The sequence below is a fragment of the Castor canadensis genome, chromosome 12 (assembly GCF_047511655.1).
Source record: "Castor canadensis chromosome 12, mCasCan1.hap1v2, whole genome shotgun sequence".
NCBI lineage: Eukaryota > Metazoa > Chordata > Mammalia > Rodentia > Castoridae > Castor > Castor canadensis.
In genome coordinates this window covers 14936355-14957497 of record NC_133397.1, presented here as the reverse complement: position 1 = coordinate 14957497, position 21143 = coordinate 14936355, and the positions used below count along the sequence as shown (strand labels likewise).

At 38.8% G+C, this 21143-nt stretch overlaps 1 protein-coding gene across 12 annotated transcripts in view; it reads right to left on the bottom strand.

The window, feature by feature from the left end:
* Kcns3 (potassium voltage-gated channel modifier subfamily S member 3) overlaps positions 1-21143 on the bottom strand; it is a 41979-nt gene that overhangs the window by 5184 nt on the left and 15652 nt on the right. For all 12 annotated transcript variants that reach the window (XM_074049223.1, XM_074049218.1, XM_074049214.1 and 9 more), the window contains one exon: positions 15342-15528. The gene's annotated coding sequence lies outside the window, so the exon portion shown is untranslated. The remainder of the gene's footprint in view (positions 1-15341; positions 15529-21143) is intronic.

The window sequence follows — 21143 nt, the reverse complement described above, 5'->3', positions numbered from 1 at the left end:
ACTCTCTGCTTTCTATTTTTAATTAGGTATCTTCTTGGTCCAAATATTTATGTAACCCCGGGTCTCTGAAAGCCAGCATGTGCTCATGGCAAATGGAGTAGTAAAATGTTCCAAGGAGCGAGTTTAGCTAAGCCGTTGCTAAGACTTTAATGGAAGTTATCTTCTGGAGGATTATTTTTCATCTTGGTTGTCCTGGAAGCTCACAGTGATGGAATGTCAGGGTCTGCTTCATGACACTCTGGGCATATGTAGGTCTCCTAACCAGAGAGTGTGTGGTCCATTTTCCAATCTCACCACAGTGACAGCTCTAAAGAAAATGGCTACTCCCTGTAATATCAGTCTTCTCACTCTGTCTTCCTTTTATTTACTCTGCATCAGTGAAGAAAAGCCCATTATGAGATGTATCCATTCCACAAAGTATAATCATAAGAACAACACACATTGTAAAACCTGGGGTCTCTTCTTATGGGGCTTTCAGAAGATGGAGGAAGGAAAGTATCTCTCAGTGTTTGTTTTCTTGACTGTATCTGTCCCAGCAGTCATCTGGGGACAGGGAAGATAGAGCTCCCACCATTACAAACTATAGTAGGCATCCCTACATGTAGACAGTTTTTTGTCAATTACAAACCATCCTAACACTATTTTCTCCTCACCCTTGCACCTGGCAAATGAGGAAGCAGGATCAGAAGAGATGAGTGGGCGTCATACAGCTGGTAAGGGTTTGAGGCAGAGACCCAAGCCAGGGCTCCATGCCCAGCTCAGTGCTCTTCAATCGACAGCATTCTAGTTCACATGTTCAAGGTCAAATACTGGGCATCATTACTGCCCAGGGTCCTACATTCAGGCAAGGATTTATTTAACATTCATTTACTACTTTGGGGAAACATTTAATACATCAGAGGTGCAGCTATATATAATATACTTTACATATAATATAGCATATATATACACATATAAATATATACACATATAAAAAAAGGTACACACACATGCCTCCATGCCCAGGAGTTCCACATCCAAGGACTCAACCAACCACAAATCAAAAACATTTGGATGCTGGAGGTCTGGCTCAAGCTGTAGAGCACCTGCCTAGCAAACACGAAGCACTGTATCATTAACAAAAAGAAAACAAAACTGTACATCTGAACATGTATAAATTGTTTTCTATTGTAATCATTAACTAAACAATACAGAGAAACAAGTATTGACACTGTAGTAAGTATTATAAGTAACCCAGAGATTAAGCACTGCAGAAGTGCACACATAGGTTTTATGAAAATACTGCCCCTCTTTATTATAGAGACTTAAGCAACTGAAGACTTTGATATCTTCTTTAGGGGTTCTAAAACCAATGCCTCATGGATACCAAGGGATGAGTGTGTATATACAATTTGTGTGTAAAGAAATAGACATGTGGTGAGCCACACATCTGCTAAATGAAAATATGGGCCAATTCATTTAAAGACAGAAATGACGAAAAAAACTTGTCTAATTATGACTCAAAATACAGAAAAAATAAAAGAAGTTTGATTACACAAAAGTAATTTTTTGTGGAAAAAAGTGCCATACCAACTTTTAGAAAAAGGGAATACAGAAAAAATATTTGCCATGTATATCATAGACAAGAGGTTTAATACACTTAATACATAAAGAGTTTCAGAAAAAAGGAAGAAAAATAATGACAATATGGAAAAATGAACAAGAGACAGGAATGAACAGCTTACAAAAAATATGCAATTGGGTCCAAAGTCAGGGAAAAAAATTCATCCTTGCTCATGAGAAAATAAATGCACGTGAAAATTATATGAAGCATTACACCTAGTGTATCAAATTGGAAAAACTCTGAAAGTAGAGGTACATATTCTATTCAATGTTCTCTCTGGGAGAATTAGACACTCCCCACATTACGACAGGAATGTAAAATAAAGCAGAAAACTCCCAGGGAAGGGATTTTGGCAAAATTTAGCAAAGCTGCACAGGCATTTACCCTTTGACCCAGCAATCTCTTCTCTGGAAATATTTCCCAAAGACAGACAAGCAAAAACTGGAAACACTTGCAAATTGGAAGCAACCCAAATGTCCATTGATGAAATGATTGGCTAAAAACAAGTATGGTCTACCTCGCTCTATAAATATGTGTGTGATGGAATGATTTCTAGAATGTTTTATTTAGAAAGAGAAAAGGAAGTTACAGAAAAGTGTTGATAACATGTTATAATTTAGCTAAGAAGGAGGAATTATGACTATATATATATATATATATACATAAACATGTACATATAAGCATACATTTGCATATACACATATATATGCATATACATTTATATGCTTATATAAAAAATAAACATTGGTACCATAAATCAAAAAATAATTAAATGTTTTTCCAAATGGAGAGAAAAAGGAAAGGCTATAAGGGACAGTGTTGGCCGCTTAAGTTGGGAAATATAAAAGTTTTACATAATTATGAAACAAAATTGAATTAAAGTAAAAGAGATATTTCATAAAAATTAAAACTTTACTATGTATCAAGTTGTTGCCTTAAACTCAGAGAGATGAATTATTTCAAGATATTTAAAAAAATAATCTAACTTTATATCCTTACTGGTATATACCTAGGAGATAAAAATTTATAGAAATCTTAGCACAAGTTTCATAATCATAATGGTATAGTTATTCTGAGACTTTTACACACACGTAGGATAAAGCAAATAGACTGTCATGTTAACGTCATTAGGTATCCCAAGACTTTGGGTACAAAATAAAAGAAACAAATAAGTCAAAGAAATTGACTGGACAAAGTGGTACACACTTCATCCCAGCAATATGGGAGGCAGAAATCAGGAGGATCTTGGATCAAGGTCAGCCAGAGCAAAAAGTTGGTGAGAATGCATTTCAACAAACAAGCTGGATATAGTAGCACACACAGGAGACATAAGTAGGAAGACTGCAGTCCAGACTGGACCCAGGCAAAAAAAAAAAAAAAAAAAAACCACAAGACCCTATCTAAGAAATAATTAAAGCAAAAAGGAGATGGGACATGGCTCAAGTGGTAGAGCACCTGTCTAGCAAAAGTGAGGTCCTGAATACAAACCTCAGTAAGACCAAAAAAAAAAAATTAAGAAATAAAGAAAAAACTAAATAACATTATGAATATATGATCTACTTTTTGCTGAGAAACAGTCTTATTTTCTAGGCCTGACCACTGAAAAGACCTGCAACAAATGACAAGGATAGTGAGTGCTGCTTGGTGCAACACATACATCTTCCAATCAAAGCTGAGGCATTCCCTCTCACACCTGCTGTGAGTGCTGACAGCTAAGGGCTCTCAGTTATATCCTTTTTTGGGAATCCTCCTCAGCCAAAGATCACACTCCTTCCCCAGGACAACCCATATCCAATGATTTGTCCAAAAGAGATATAAAACGACCCAGCATGCTTTTAAGAGGAACACCCCAGCTCCACAGCTCCTCACAGAGTCAGCTGAGGTTGGAACCTCATCACAGCTCACCCCTTCCTTTCACCAAGTCTTACTTCTCCTCAGGTGTTGATCCCAAGGAAACCAAGAAACCTCCTGCACATGAACTCGTCTCCATATATTTTAAGGGCATCCTGAAGACACCAACTCAGGAACAATGAGCATCCTGAGTTTGGCCAAGATGAGACAACTAAGTATAATTTCTCACTAAAAAAAGAGCCAGGGAAGCTGGGCACTGGTGACTCACACCTTTAGTCCTAGCTACTTTGGAGGCTGAAATAGGGAGGGTCACAATTCCACGTAACTAGGGCAAATGGTTTGTGAGACCCCATCTCATCCCAAAGCTGGGTGTGGTAGAGGATTCCTGTCATCCTAAGCTATGCAAAAGGCTGTGATCAGAGGAAATACCTGCTTAGCAAGCACAAAGCCCTGAGTATGAACCCCAATACTGCCAAAAAATACACAAATAAATAAATAAGAGCCAGGGATCCTTGTGTGGATAGCCCTTCCCAGGTCTGGGCCAAGAATGCACAAGACAAGCCTGAAACACCTTGCTATACCAGAAATTAAAGAAGCTATTAAAGTGAACAAGAGAAAGTCAAAAGGACTGAAAGCTAATTTAAAGAGTCTTCCACTGGCCAAAGAGAGGAATTATGTCCCTCAAAAGGAAAACATAAATCTGTAATAGACTGAAACACATCAAATATGTTAAAATTCCTGAGATCATAACACTAATTTTTAAAAAAAGAAAAGAATATATTAGTCACCTTCAGAGGGTGGCAGAGTATCAACTCATTACTCTGTGACAGATAAAGAGAAAAATCAAGCATTTATTCTGCCTTCATGCATGAATTATACTTTAGGAAAACCATGTAAGTTAATGAGAGAAAATTTTCTTTATAAAAATATCCTAATAATTCAAAAAACATACCAATGGAAATATTTAAAAGGGTACAGTAGAAAATAATTAGAGTCAAAAACAAGTAAGTTGAAAGTAAAGAATGAAAACAATAACTGAGAGTTGGAGTGATTATAGTGAATATCACACAAAATAAATTTTAAGACAAAAATTGTTACCAGAGACCAAGGATGTTTTATAATAATAAAAGGACCAATCCATTAAGAAGGAATAAGAATTGTAAACAAATGTATGTACCTAGCAAAAGAGCCAAGAAAAATGCATGATGTAAAAACTAACAAAATATAAGGAAGAAAAAGAATTCAACAAAAAGCTGGAAACTGCAGTATCCCACTTTCAAAAATGCATGTAACAGAAGGCCTAGCAAGAAAATAGATGACTGAATATTATAAACCAACAAGATCTAACAGGCAATTCCAGAACACTCTACTCAGCAACAACAGGATACACGTTCTTCTCAAACATACATGGAAAACTGTCCCATGCAGATGATGATAGGTTATAAAATAAGCCATAATAATTTAAGAGTAGGATAGTCAGCTTTCCATCACCTTGACAATGTTCCCAAAATGATCAAGTTCACACTTTCGGGGGTTCCAATCCATTGTCACTAGGCCCTGTTGTTTTGGGTGTGTGGTTGCACAATACAGCACAGTGAGATGGCATGGCAGAAGAGCCCTGATCACATCATGGCAGCCAGGAAGGAATGAGCCAAGAAGAAGAGGAGCCAAAAAGATCCTAATATCTCCTTTAAGGGCACCCCCCCCCATGACCTATCTTCCATCCACCATGTCCCACCTCCTAAAGTGTCATGGGCGGAGACCCAAGTCTTCAACTCATGCAACACACGGGCCTTACAGGGATATTGAAGATCCAAACTACAGCTAAAAGTATTGAAATAGTACACTAACCACAGCAGAATGAACTTATACATCAATATGGGGAAGTTTTTAGATGTAGAAATTATCAATACTTCTAAATAGCCAGTGAATCAAAGAGAAATTTTTAAAAATATTTTGAGATGAGCTAAGAGAAAAATTCAACATAACAAACTTACAAGGTACTGCTGAAACTGTTTAGACAAAATTTAATAGCTTTATATACCTCTATTAAAAAAAGGACAGATCTCAAATTGATAACTTTCCTTAAAAACCTGGGCTAGGCTTGGTGACTCATGCCTATAATCCCAGCTACTCAGGAGGTAGAAATTGGGAGGATCACAGTTCAAGGCCTGGGTAAAACATTTGTGAGATTCCATCTCAACATATGATCTAGGCACAGTGTTTCTCATGCTTGTCATCCCAGTTACACAAGAGGCAAGAGTTGGAAGATCCCAGTTCAAGACCAGCCATAGGCAAAAACACAAGACCCAATGTGAAAAATAATCAAAGCAAAAAAGGATTAGGGATATAGCTCCAAAAGTAGAGCATCTGCCTAGCAAACATGGGCCTTGAGTTCAAATCCCCATTACCTCAAAGAGAGAAAACAAAAACCCAAATTAAATTCAATGGCAGAATAATAAATACTAAAATAAGTGAAATAGAAAATAAGAGTCAAAATAAAATCAACAAAGCCAAAAGTTCATCATTTAAAAAAAGTTAACAAAATTGATAAAAATCTTTAGCCACATTAACCAAGAAAGAATGACAGAAGATCCCAATTACCAAAATCACTAATGAAAGAGGGTATATCTCTATTAACTGTACAAAAATGGAAAGAGTTATAAGGGAATACTATGAACACTGTGTACCCACAGACTAGATAACCAGCCTACAGAAACTGATTCAAGAAAACAAAGAAAATCTTAATAAACTCACAATGAGTAAAGATACTGATTTTTGAATTTAAAAAAATTCATGTGAAAAACTCAGGTATAAACAATATTCATTAGTGAATTCTGTAACACATTTAAAGAACTGACTCTAATCCTTCATGAGCTCATAAAAACTAAACTAGAAGAAAAGGCATACTTCCTAACTCATTCTAGAACCCAGCATTACTCTAATACCAAAACTAGATAAAGATATGACAAGAAAACTACAGACCAAAATCCCTTATGAATACAGATGCAAAAATCCTCAACAAAACATTAGCAAACCAAATCCAGCAACATATAAAAAGGATTATATACCATGACTACTGGGATTTATTTCAGGAATGGAAGGTTGATTTAACATGCAGACGTTAATCAAGGCAATAAAATAATAAAATACTGTGACATTCCATCATTGACTGAAATGTCATTATGTTCACATGACGATATGTGAATTGTCCACAGTGGGAAAACCCACAGAGACAAGAAAAGATTAGCAGCTGCTAGGGGAAGAGGGAGGAGAGAATCGGGACTGCTAATGGGTATGGGTTTCTTTGAAGAATGATAAAAATATAACTTATGAAAGTACTAAAAACCACAAGATTATACATTTTGAAAAGGTAGATTTTATTGTTTGTGAAATATATCTCTATAAAACTGTTATTTAAAAGTGTTTCCACTAATGAATGAAGAAGGAATAATACAATTAACATCCGACCACTTCACAACTCATAAATCTAGACAATGGTCAACCATGGTTGTTAAAATCCAAATAACAAGTGATGAGGAATTTCCCAGGAGGTAGATCAAAGTTACAAATTTTGACCCCCTGACCATGCCTAATGTAACAAGAGGAGACAAAACAGAATGTGTCTCCTGATGAAGGCACATAAATAATTCTGTAGTGCTGTGATCAAAAAAAATCAGGGTTTGACTAAGACTCTAAACCTAACTTCCAGTTAAAATCAAATAAGAGATTTCAGAGGAATGTGCTTAATGATTCCACAGGGATGCAATCACAAAATTCAGACCATAAGAAACCATACAGGATAAATGACATCAATCAAAGAAGAGATAGAGCAAACAGAATCAGGCTATAGGCTACGTATGAATCCTGATTCTTTGCAAGCCAAATGCTACGTGTGTGTGTGTGTGTGTGTGTGTGTGTGTGTGTGTGTATGTGCGCGCGCACTTGTGTGTATAAACCTACCAGCGACATTAGAACACCAACTAGATTTGATAATACAAATGAATGGTTAAGTTTTCAATGTCCTTATAGTATTTATAGTAATGTTCTTTAAAAGGAGTTCTTATCTTTTGGAAATATATGTGAAAATATTTATGCACAAAATTGTACAACATTTGAGATTCAGTTCTAATAACTTTTTAGGAAAGCAAGAACACTGACCATACAGGTGGTGGCTATGAGTCAATTGTTGCTGCAGCCAGGAGATGGGCACAGGCATTTAATATATCATTCTCTCTATCTTCGTATGTATTAAAATTCTGCATTAAAACAACTCAAGAAACAGTTACTAAACATCTTTTCCAGGCCATGCACTGAGGTAATGTCCTTTCTGTTACGCTATTTATCCCTGGCAATTGGTGCTATAGCTGGCCCCTAGTAGGCAAGGCAATGAGAAAGTATAACTGAATAGATGAATCATCTCCTATAATTCCCCAGCAGCCCTAAGCGGTAGATAAAGATATGACAAGAAAACTACAGACCAAAATCCCTTATGAATACAGATGCAAAAATCCTCAACAAAACATTAGCAAACCAAATCCAGCAACATATAAAAAGGATTATATACCATGACTACTGGGATTTATTTCAGGAATGGAAGGTTGATTTAACATGCAGACGTTAATCAAGGCAATAAAATAATAAAATACTGTGACATTCCATCATTGACTGAAATGTCATTATGTTCACATGACGATATGTGAATTGTCCACAGTGGGAAAACCCACAGAGACAAGAAAAGATTAGCAGCTGCTAGGGGAAGAGGGAGGAGAGAATCGGGACTGCTAATGGGTATGGGTTTCTTTGAAGAATGATAAAAATATAACTTATGAAAGTACTAAAAACCACAAGATTATACATTTTGAAAAGGTAGATTTTATTGTTTGTGAAATATATCTCTATAAAACTGTTATTTAAAAGTGTTTCCACTAATGAATGAAGAAGGAATAATACAATTAACATCCGACCACTTCACAACTCATAAATCTAGACAATGGTCAACCATGGTTGTTAAAATCCAAATAACAAGTGATGAGGAATTTCCCAGGAGGTAGATCAAAGTTACAAATTTTGACCCCCTGACCATGCCTAATGTAACAAGAGGAGACAAAACAGAATGTGTCTCCTGATGAAGGCACATAAATAATTCTGTAGTGCTGTGATCAAAAAAAATCAGGGTTTGACTAAGACTCTAAACCTAACTTCCAGTTAAAATCAAATAAGAGATTTCAGAGGAATGTGCTTAATGATTCCACAGGGATGCAATCACAAAATTCAGACCATAAGAAACCATACAGGATAAATGACATCAATCAAAGAAGAGATAGAGCAAACAGAATCAGGCTATAGGCTACGTATGAATCCTGATTCTTTGCAAGCCAAATGCTACGTGTGTGTGTGTGTGTGTGTGTGTGTGTGTGTGTGTATGTGCGCGCGCACTTGTGTGTATAAACCTACCAGCGACATTAGAACACCAACTAGATTTGATAATACAAATGAATGATTAAGTTTTCAATGTCCTTATAGTATTTATAGTAATGTTCTTTAAAAGGAGTTCTTATCTTTTGGAAATATATGTGAAAATATTTATGCACAAAATTGTACAACATTTGAGATTCAGTTCTAATAACTTTTTAGGAAAGCAAGAACACTGACCATACAGGTGGTGGCTATGAGTCAATTGTTGCTGCAGCCAGGAGATGGGCACAGGCATTTAATATATCATTCTCTCTATCTTCGTATGTATTAAAATTCTGCATTAAAACAACTCAAGAAACAGTTACTAAACATCTTTTCCAGGCCATGCACTGAGGTAATGTCCTTTCTGTTACGCTATTTATCCCTGGCAATTGGTGCTATAGCTGGCCCCTAGTAGGCAAGGCAATGAGAAAGTATAACTGAATAGATGAATCATCTCCTATAATTCCCCAGCAGCCCTAAGCGGTAGATCCTTATCCTGTATTACAGATGGGGAAACCTGAGGCCCAGAGCTCAACCAGCATCACCAAGCTTTTATGAGCCAGACTCTTTCCACCATGTATCAAATATGAGTGCTCAAATATTGCCAAAGTAGAAGTTGGGACTGGCGGATATTCTGACTTGCAAATTTTGTCTGCCGGTCTCACTAAAGAATGCTACTCCTTCTGTAGGGGTGTTGATATAAACATACTGAGGATCAGGGGGCCTCAGGTGAGACACTTCTGTGTATTCAAAATCACTTAGCCACAAAATAGAAGGGGCAACTGCTGTTTTCATGTTCATTCTGTAAAAGAGCTAAGACTCACTGTGTCAATACTCCTGCCTAAATCATTCATAGTGATAACATTATATATGCTATTTGGCCACCTTGTGCCTCTTGGTGTTTGCAAGATTGAAAGAAAGAAAAAGATGTCACAAATCCAAGATATTCACTGCAGCTTAAATGAAAAGCTACAGTGATTCATTTCTCTATAAGGGGCACCCTGTAAAACCTTTCCAAACTCATTAACCTCTTATTCTCCTCAGTCCTCTTCCTGCTCTCTATACTTCATGCTAGGAAACTTACATTAAAACTGTTATTTCAAAGCTGACACACATACACATATGCATAGTTATCTTTGAAAATGCTTGATTTGCTCAGAGAAGTAACAAAAGTATAAGCAGTTTTTTCTTGTTGGATAGAACTGCCTTTAAAATCAATTCCACAAAAGTAAATAAAAACCTAAATTCCTTTGACCTTCCACTTGTCCAAAAAATGTATATATATTGGTAATTTCAAAGGAAAAAATAGGCCATTCCAAGCTTTAATTCTACCATCTTTTTGGAACACTCTTCTAAGCATTTCATTTTATTCTATCAAATGCAAAGAAAAATCATTTAGGTTTTTAAAAAGAGTAGATCATGATGAATTCAATTTCTGATCATGCTATGTGCTATGCTTTAGATGTTCTGTGACCCCCAAAGGTTTATGTGTTGGAAGCTTGCTCTCCAATGTAGCAATGTTAAGAAGTGGTGGGACCTTTAAGAGGTGGAATCTAATGAGAATTGTTTATATCATTGCAGGCACTGCCCTCAGAAGGGATTAAAGTGGCTCTTGAGGAATCCTGGGTGAGAGGGAGTTGTTATAAAAGACAAAGCCTGAGTCCTGAATCGTTCTCTCTGGCTTCCTGTCTCACCATATGCTCTCTCCACTATGATGCCATCCACCATAATGTGATGATTCCAGGTGGGTACTTACCAGAGCTCGCACCATGCTGTTTGTAAGGCAGGCTAAATTAGGGACTCATAAAAAATATTGCATCTTAGATTAACCATGCTTTGGCTCAGGAACCACCCTCACCTGGCCAGGAACTGCCCATGCTCCTCCCCAATCATTAATTATTGAATGGGAATGTCATTGTTTTCACCTTCCCATAGGTTATTGTAGGTTTTAAAAACACCTGACGAGCAGAAATACACTCTCTCAGCTTTTGGCTTCCACCTGAGCCTCACCATGCTTCCCTTTGTATTTTCCTTCCCTAACTTTTAATAAATTCCATTTACACTCATGTGTCCTGACATGGCTTCTTCCCCACAGGACAAGAATTTGGAAGTCTTCTGATCACAGACTGAACATTTGTTAAACTCTCAACCTCCCAAACTGTGAGCTACACAACTATTTTTCTTCATCAATTACTTGGCCTCAAGTATTTTGTTGTAGTAATAGAAAACATATTAATTTAACACCATGTCAGAAAATTCCAAATAAAATCAAGCAAGCGTAAACAGAATTTAAAATCTAAACTCAGTCGAATCCACACCAGTGTCTCCTCCTCAGCACCCTCACACAGAAGCCTCCCCTTGGGATGACCTTCTCTCACAGCAACCTCCCTGCATCCTGGTATGGGTAACATGTAAAGAAAAGAAAATCAGAAATCAGTGATGGGCTCCAGAAGAGCAGGGGACAAGCCTCAATGCCAATGACACTGTGCACCCTGCCTGTGGATTTGGAAATTGAGATGCTAGTGGGCCTGAAATTCATCAGTGTTTTTATAGCAGCTAAGTAGTTCAATTCTGAGAAACAAATAACTATTTGTGAGACATCTTAGAAAGCCGTACCCACAGCCAGAAAGTAGAACATGGGAAACCTCAAAGAGCCTTCCAGATTTGTTTCTATGGGACAGCACTGCCTGACCATCCCAAGGCTCCTAGACTACACAGAGCCATTGCCTCCAGGAACTTTCCAAGTGGTCAGCCCTACCCACTGAGGAAGACTTGTTGTAAACTGCCCAGTTAGACAGGCAAGGAAACTCCCTCCCAGGCCTGTTCTGCATCTGGTATGCTCTCCCAGCATGGGCCACACACATATAGCATAGTCTCTGGATTCCCAGGTCACCTTATTTCAAAGCATTTATAACCTGAACCCAATGTTTAAATGTTGAACTAAACAAAATGAATCCACCATGTCCCCTTATTCATACTGAACTGGAGAGGCAACTAGCAAACAGAGCGAAAGGCAGGGCTCAGAAAACTTGTGCTTGAGCTCCCTCTTCCCAGCTATATGACTTTGGGTAGGAAGACCTGTAAAAGGAAAGGCCAAACCTACATTGAGAAAAAAAAATAGCACATGTGAAAGTCTTTTGGAAACATAAATCATAAGATACATATAAGACTTTATATCATTTTTTTCCTTCTCCCTTCCTATCCCATTCTCCTCTCCTCTCTTGCTCTTTCCAACTGCTATGGTTATATTAGAGTTGTGCCCATTCCCACTGGATCTCTATTTAGTGCCATTGCTCCTCTATGGAAAATCCAGGGATCTCTATACTTCACATAACTCATTTCCAAGCAGAGGGCTGTGCAGAAAGCTGAGTTAAATCACTGAGCCACACAGCCAGAAAGCTGCCCTATTGAGAAAAAGTAAAACATCTTTTTTTTTTTTTTTTTTATTATTCATATGTGCATACAAGGCTTGGTTTATTTCTCCCCCCTGCCCCCACCCCCTCCCTTACCACCCCCTCCACCCCCTCCCGCTCCCCCCCTCAATACCCAGCAGAAACTATTTTGCCCTTATCTCTAATTTTGTTGTAGAGAGAGTATAAGCAATAATAGGAAGGAACAAGGGGTTTTGCTGGTTGAGATAAGGATAGCTATACAGGGCATTGACTCACATTGATTTCCTGTGCGTGGGTGTTACCTTCTAGGTTAATTCTTTTTAATCTAACCTTTTCTCTAGTTCCTGGTCCCCTTTTCCTATTGGCCTCAGTTGCTTTAAGGTATCTGCTTTAGTTTCTCTGCATTAAGGGCAACAAATGCTAGCTAGTTTTTTAGGTGTCTTACCTATCCTCACCCCTCCCTTGTGTGCTCTCGCTTTTATCATGTGCTCATAGTCCAATCCCCTTGTTGTGTTTGCCCTTGATCTAATGTCCACATATGAGGGAGAACATACGATTTTTGGTCTTTTGAGCCAGGCTAACCTCACTCAGAATGATGTTCTCCAATTCCATCCATTTACCAGCAAATGATAACATTTCGTTCTTCTTCATGGCTGCATAAAATTCCATTGTGTATAGATACCACATTTTCTTAATCCATTCGTCAGTGGTGGGGCATCTTGGCTGTTTCCATAACTTGGCTATTGTGAATAGTGCCGCAATAAACATGGATGTGCAGGTGCCTCTGGAGTAACAGTCTTTTGGGTATATCCCCAAGAGTGGTATTGCTGGATCAAATGGTAGATCGATGTCCAGCTTTTTAAGTAGCCTCCAAATTTTTTTCCAGAGTGGTTGTACTAGTCTACATTCCCACCAACAGTGTAAGAGGGTTCCTTTTTCCCCGCATCCTCGCCAACACCTGTTGTTGGTGGTGTTGCTGATGATGGCTATTCTAACAGGGGTGAGGTGGAATCTTAGTGTGGTTTTAATTTGCATTTCCTTTATTGCTAGAGATGGTGAGCATTTTTTCATGTGTTTTCTGGCCATTTGAATTTCTTCTTTTGAGAAAGTTCTGTTTAGTTCACCTGCCCATTTCTTTATTGGTTCATTAGTTTTGGGAGAATTTAGTTTTTTAAGTTCCCTGTATATTCTGGTTATCAGTCCTTTGTCTGATGTATAGTTGGCAAATATTTTCTCCCACTCTGTGGGTGTTCTCTTCAGTTTAGAGACCATTTCTTTTGATGAACAGAAGCTTTTTAGTTTTATGAGGTCCCATTTATCTATGCTATCTCTTAGTTGCTGTGCTGCTGGGGTTTCATTGAGAAAGTTCTTACCTATACCTACTAACTCCAGAGTATTTCCTACTCTTTCTTGTATCAACTTAAGAGTTTGGGGTCTGATATTAAGATCCTTGATCCATTTTGAGTTAATCTTGGTATAGGGTGATATACATGGATCTAGTTTCAGTTTTTTGCAGACTGCTAACCAGTTTTCCCAGCAGTTTTTGTTGAAGAGGCTGCTATTTCTCCATCGTATATTTTTAGCTCCTTTGTCAAAGATAAGTTGCTTATAGTTGTGTGGCTTCATATCTGGATCCTCTATTCTGTTCCACTGGTCTTCATGTCTGTTTTTGTGCCAGTACCATGCTGTTTTTATTATTATTGCTTTGTAATATAGTTTGAAGTCAGGTATTGTGATACCTCCTGCATTGTTCTTTTGACTGAGTATTGCCTTGGCTATTCGTGGCCTCTTGTGTTTCCATATAAATTTAACAGTAGATTTTTCAATCTCTTTAATGAATGTCATTGGAATTTTGATGGGAATTGCATTAAACATGTAGATTACGAAAAAGTAAAACATCTTGAGAAAATATGGACTTTGCCTCAAGAGAAGCCTCTAAGCCTGCTAGATACCCACATTTCTTCAACTAAGCCATGTCACGTGGTGAAATGCACATACAAATGTCTGTAACAGTACAACTCTGGTACTCAGGGGAGGGAGTTTTTGAGAATTTGAATGCACTGAAGCCAAGTTAATCATTCTCCCTTCTCTATCTCCCCTGCCCTACTCACCTTCTCCCACTGCCCTTTGCATATATCTTTATATCAGCATCTCTTAAGAGGTATTATAATGTCTTCTACACTTCTTACTCCACACAAGTCAGGTGGTTGCCCACTCCAAATGCTCCACAGAAACAATCCTCTGTTGTCCTATCACCCTGACCCTTATACTAATTACTGCTCAGAGTCTGGTAAAGGATATTCACTCTTTACCTGGAGGAATTAACAAAAGTCATCTCTGCCATTGTCAAAGGACTAGCAGAAAGATCTAGAGCAGCATGGCAAAATTCAATGCCTCCAATGAACAAATAAAAATGTTAAGCAAATAAAGTGCTGGTTGGGGAATTTGGCGAACTATCCGTGCTTGTCTAAGAAGTAGAGGCTACACAGCACCATAATCCTTTTTGGGAGCAGAGACCTAGTATAGATGTGTTATTCAGTGTTCCAGGAGAATATGGAAATCCTGATTTTTATGCAGGATATCTTAAGTTTCATTATAACTGATCCACCATGTTGTAAACATCATGTGGGTCCAACAAAATTTGCTTCTGGATACGTACTTCAATATGCGACCCAGTGTGTGACCTGAACCAGACTCCAGATCCATGGCATTAATTTTAAGCCAGACATATTGTCACAACAGCAGTACTGTTATTTTGTCAAGTTTGAACTATAGATGTCAAAAAAGAGAGGGGGAGGGAATGTCCATCACACAATCTTTTAAAGTTGGCCTGTGTTTTCACTCTAATGTTACCCTTCCAGACCTAACTCTTTCTCCTTTCACTGCCCATATCAATTGCTCAATGGATTTTACATTGAGAACAGCCTCTCGGTATCTAACCTTCATTTTTGTCACTACATTGTGAGGTTCATTCTCCTCTTCCTCTGCTCTACAATAGGTTTTAGAGAAAAGCGACATAGAAAGGTAACTCTTACCCTTGTGATGGCGATATTACACACTCTGCCCTCATCCTGCACGGTGGAACATCCATGGTCATCCAAGAAGCTCCACCCTTCTTCCCTCGCTGGAATGTGGCACGTACATAGGTAATGGCCAGAAGAAGAGAATAATCCTGTTCTCTGGTTATGCAAGCCAGAGCAATGGCTGGAAAATCACTCTTACCTGCAGAAGAAACCATCAGTCAAGTTGGAAATCCAAGGAAGCAGCATAGCCCAGACATCTTATCATGGACTCAGTGCTCTGAGCACCCAAGCTTTATGGCCCCATGGAACTCTCAGGAAGGCAGTGGTCCTTTCCCACTGTGGAACCATCACTCCAGTCCAACATATGAATAGGTTTAAGAACTCTCAGAACTTGACTGTAGTGGAACACTTGGGGCATCCCACACTGACACAGGCCAATGAAACGTCCTAAATATACTAAGCACTAGTTTATTTACCTCCACACAGTTTCTTACAGGAGTGTTATTCGTCCAGCCAATTCATTGAGGATATATGTGTAAGCATCTAAATGAACACATTTTAATCCATTTCTAAAACCAACTTCTGGGGGTTAGTGCTATAATAGAATTAATTCTGCTGCTGTAATTTGAAATCAATAGATTTCAAAGGCTGACAAAATTTAATTTTTTTCTTTATTGGTCCATTGTTATATTTCACAGATCATACATGACTGCAGGTACTAATGCAGAGACCTCTCAATAATTCGTGGGCATGTGTGTGTATGTGTGTGTGTGTGTGTGTGTGTGTGTGCTAGCACAGGGACTAAAGTTGTGCCAAAACAAACAAAAGGACAAATTTCAGTTTCTCTGAATAAATTTTAAAAAACAAAAACATTCTGATTCCCAACCAGGTAAATGTCTCATGTTGATGAATTCCCATAGATTTGTACTAGCATCTAAGCATCCACCCGTTGATTTCCATGTTTTCCAATCAACACCAGGTTCAAAAGGTGGGGAAAGAAACAGAAGAAGGAACAAATATTAATTCTGAGCTAAAGATGCAAAAGAATGCCTCTGGCTATATCATTCATTAAACAAACACTCATTCTGGTTTGAGATCTGCCCCTAGACACTGGGATCACAAACAATATGTGGTACTTGCCCTTAGCCCAAGAGTTCAGTAACCATAAAACATGTAAGCAAGTAAGGGTGTCCTGATATTATGGAGAGGGCAATGGAGGGAGAGCCAATGAGAAACAGTTTCTAAGTCCATCCCAACAGGGGCAGGGCAAACCCTCAGCACATTCCTGCATTGCAGAGGTATAAATTTTTATCTCTGGTAGACATGATAATGAAGAAAGATCCAGAAGCAAAATGCAGCTCCACAAACTGAGCTTCTGAGATGGAACTCTTGGCAGAAGAGGCAGAGAAATCTCAACAGGAATAAATAAAATCATTTCAGGAGTTGAAATCTCCTGCTTCCCTCCTCCACTCCCTCCCCACCCCCACACCCCTTTCTCCTCCTTCAGAGCCTCCCTGTAGCATGTGATTGGGTCAGCCTTAGATATTTCCATCCCAATGATGCCGCTGTGCCTTCTTAAAAAGAATATACAGTACACACATATCATCTCCCCTAGCTGAAGCTTTTCCAACTGTAGCACCTTCAAGGGAAGGTAAGATTAATTTGGCTGGGAGATAATTAATTAACAGCAAACAGCACTGATATCACTACGTTAATTATTGAAGGAAGAAAATAACAAGGTACTTAGGCTATTCACCACTTCAAGAATCCTCAACCACTAGCTAGAAGGTCACTGCACTGGCTTTCCACAGAAAGGTGGGAGCTAGCTCCCAGGACAGAGGATGCATCCTTTTTACAGTAACTGGTACCTATGGGCCTTCAGGCAATGTCTCATGGAGAGTGACATCTCAGACTGTCCCTTTCTCTCTCCCTGCCACCAAAATTCCGAATTCTTATGCTTTATTCTATTGTCTATCACTGGTTCTTATCAAAATAAAACTTAATTTCAAAAAAGGATGTAACACCAGTGGATACTTCTTACTGAGAAGTTGCATCAATTCATACCCCGTAAGGGCATTCAGATCCTCAGGAGATGTTTCAACACAAAGGGATGACTTGCATTTCCTTAGTCCCTGCAACATGCAATGCACAATGCTATCAGTTTTGCACCTACCTCTTCAACCGCTGCACATGATAAGTAAGTACTATCGTTCTCACTGTATAAGTAGGACATTGAGGCTTAAATAAACTATTCGTCAAACGTTCCACATCTATGTGCCAGGACCAGGACTTAAAATTGGATGAGGTTGTTCAATTTTAGTTAGTATGAAAATAAAGATCTCTTTTAGTCATTGTGGAAGGTCAAGAAAGGATGACAACTGGCCAGAACATGACCCAACCAACAAACAGGCTTTGGGGAAGAAAAATATGTACATCAAAAATATTCCCCCTCCCTGTTTAACAATCCCAACCAACATTTCCATTTCTCTAGTTCCCTACCAACGTGATCAGGGGCGACCTGTTCAAAAGAAGAGAATATTGGTTGTGATTTAGCACTTAATAGGTTTCTGATGTTACTGAGTGATTCAGCAGGATACTGTTAAAACACATCAAGCTCACTCAAGGATTGCCACCCTCTGCAGAATTCCCCTCTTGACAATAACTGTGCAATATCCTTGCATGTCCTTCTAGCTGGCTGAATTTGTTGATGGGTTGAGAACAGCATTCAAAAAAACACATGAAATGACTGTCTCTTATGGAGAAAGAAAAGTGAAGAATAAGTGGCATATTGAACTCTCATTATCCAGAGACTTGATATCCAGTCTCAGAATAGAAGCCAGAAAACACAAATGGACAGCAGGAAGTCTACAGGTATGATAACGACCCCCTTCCCCTTTCCCAGAGGTATAGGTCATCCTCAAAAAAAACTATAATATACATGCCTGATAGATCAAAGTAGATACTCCACGTGACATTGCAAGATAGTCCTGTGTCCTCTGTATCTGCACAGAATACTGTATGTTCCCATCATGCCGCATTCTGAAATGTGGTCAAATCAGTGCCACCCACTAGACTAAGAAAGACTCCAGTTCAGGACAATGTCCTAATAACAATCTTCATATTAATTATCCCTGTCATACAATGCTACTTCACATATTTTGTTGAAATTCCTCTCCCTTAAGCCAAAAAAGACTAAAGAGTAAATTAATTAAAAGAATCAACATGGATAACGAAAGGCAGTTGGTCAAGAGTGGAAGCAGAGGAAGAAGGTGAAAAAAGACACAAGATAGTTGCCAAGACCCATCCCAGCACTACGTAAAGGAGAAGAGGCTCATCGTGAAGATTCGGTGTGTCTCGCCTCAACGGTGGCATGGTGGGACATCTCAAGAGTGGAGTTGAAGTGTCAAAACTTCAGTTTCAAGTACCTTTAAGTACCCCCAAAGCATTCTTGTGTTGTAACTCCAAGCTCCAGAAGACACTTCCTGGTGACTTGGATCCCCACCATGCAGCTTGCTGACAGGGAGCTGCAAGCTACACAACCAACACAAGCATCCACTCTGTCTACTAACTCTGTCTTTGAGAGGGATTTAATAAGGTTGGAAGAGGTTTATTTACAGTTTCCTGTGAATTTCAATGCAAATCAACCTCCTAGAATTTGGTCTGCTCTGAGATACCTAAGAGCAAGTTTCTGACCCTGAACTACAATGAAGTTACTAGGGAAATGGCACTTTTATGAACCTTCCTGGCCTAGCCAACTTCCCTGGAGACATCCTGACCTTGCAAACTTCATCAGGATTTCTCAGCTTTGGCACAGTTTGCATTGTGGGGCCAAGTCAAGAACTTTCTTGTGCCGGCTGTGGTAAGCCTGCAGGATGTTTAACAGTATTGCCAGCCTCCACCTACCAGATGCCAAGGTTATAACAATCAGAAATGTCTCCAGACACTGCCAAGTGTCCCTTGGGGGATGAAAATCATCCCCAGCTGAGAGCCAGTGCTATACAAGAATAATGAGAGAATTTCAGACACCCATTTGGAAGCTGAAAGGTCAGAAAACTTCTAATGACAGATTGTTCTAGTACTAGAACAATCTACTGATGGGACCAGGATGCCCCCCCAACACTCATTGCTTTAGAATCCTGTCGTAGCATTCCATGTCATGGTACCAGACAACCAAAACCTTAAAAATGAAGAAAGAAAAAAGCAAATTTAACCTTTCACTGAAACTCTAAGCATATTTCATGTGGGTTGAGTGTAAAGATAAGTGATTTGCTCTGAAGAATCTCTCTGGAATTTCCTAACATCTTTGCTCACAGAAAGAATGCTATGAACATACACTAATATAGCTTCAAATAGACAGCTTGCTTTCTGCAATAAATACTAATCCTGATGAATATACCAGTCCTGGCCAAAGCTCCAATCTTGTGGAAACTCACTGATGTCCCAGGAAAATGCAAATATATGTCAGTCATGTAGTCTCACCTATATTCATCAATCACAGACCAACTTTCAATAAAACCCGAGAGTAATGAAATTATAGCAATAATAATGGAAGATGAAATTCTACCCTGCCTCTACCTTGCTTAACTAATGAGAATTGTCATCCAGTGTTTCTCTTAAATAATATTAAAATATCACAATCAGGCTGCCATAATTGGATTTACTGTGCTAGGAAAATTATACTGATATTTAAGTATCATCCAAAGCAATCAGAATAATACAACATATTCCAGTTGATTCAGACAGTGGGTTCCTATGAATATCCGTGAACTGTGTGCTTTTTTTTAAATTATCGAATTTCAATAAGTACCTTAAGTTAATATGAGAAATCCTTGAATTAACATGATTTTTTTTTCATTCTGATCTATCCCAGGAAGAAAATGAAAATTTCTTAAGAGTCTGATAGATTCAAGGATTAAAAATAAAATTATAGAAGTTCTGGTTTTCAATGTGAAAACTAGTACATGCTTCCTAAAGCTAAGTCTCTAAATTACATTTGAAAGGTGAATATAAATTATTTTTCTCTTGACTGTTCGGAATGAGTGAATGTAATACCATCTCCAGAAATCCCCAAGGCTTAAAGCATGGGTAACTAAATACCACCTTCTTGTCCTGGGGTTCTGTGTTTCTAGACAACGTCCCCTGGGGGCCAGGGGAGCAGCAGGCACACTGCTGAGTCACCTCCCAAGACACTGCAGAGAAGAAAGGAGAGGCAGCTAGGCCAGAGCTGCTCTGGGGAAGAGTGTCGCACTAACAGGAAGCACCACACAGCCCTAAACCAGATCATCCCTGATTGCTGACAGGACTCTCAGGTCACTCTGGGTGTCCTCATGTGACTGCCACCATTCTTGAGCCCCCAGGAAGGAAACATCCTAGAGTCTTGTAGTCAACCCTGTGCAGTGTGCCTGGCTTATGACAGAGGCTCAGGCTGCCCCAGGAAATGGGGCAGATCAGTCATTCCACTTGGGGGCCTCAGACCCTACTCCAGCCTCCTTTCTCCCTGTGCTATGACTGGCTGATGCAGTCACTGACACTCTGATAAAGAGAGAACTGAAAGGAAGCCACCTTGGAGGGTGCAGGAAAAAAATGTGTGGTGCCATGATAATAGCAGTATAAACTGTTCAAGAAACACTTCCCCAGAAACATAAGGGAAATGTGCGTCAAGAAATGCTACTTTCACATTTCCAAATGAACTGTGAAGAAATAAACTAGACAAGAGTTCAAAGAGGTGTGCACAGGACTATTCAGTGCATCATTCATTGGTCATAAAAAGTACAAGGTCAAAGGCAACCTAAATGTCCATCAGTAGGGAAATGG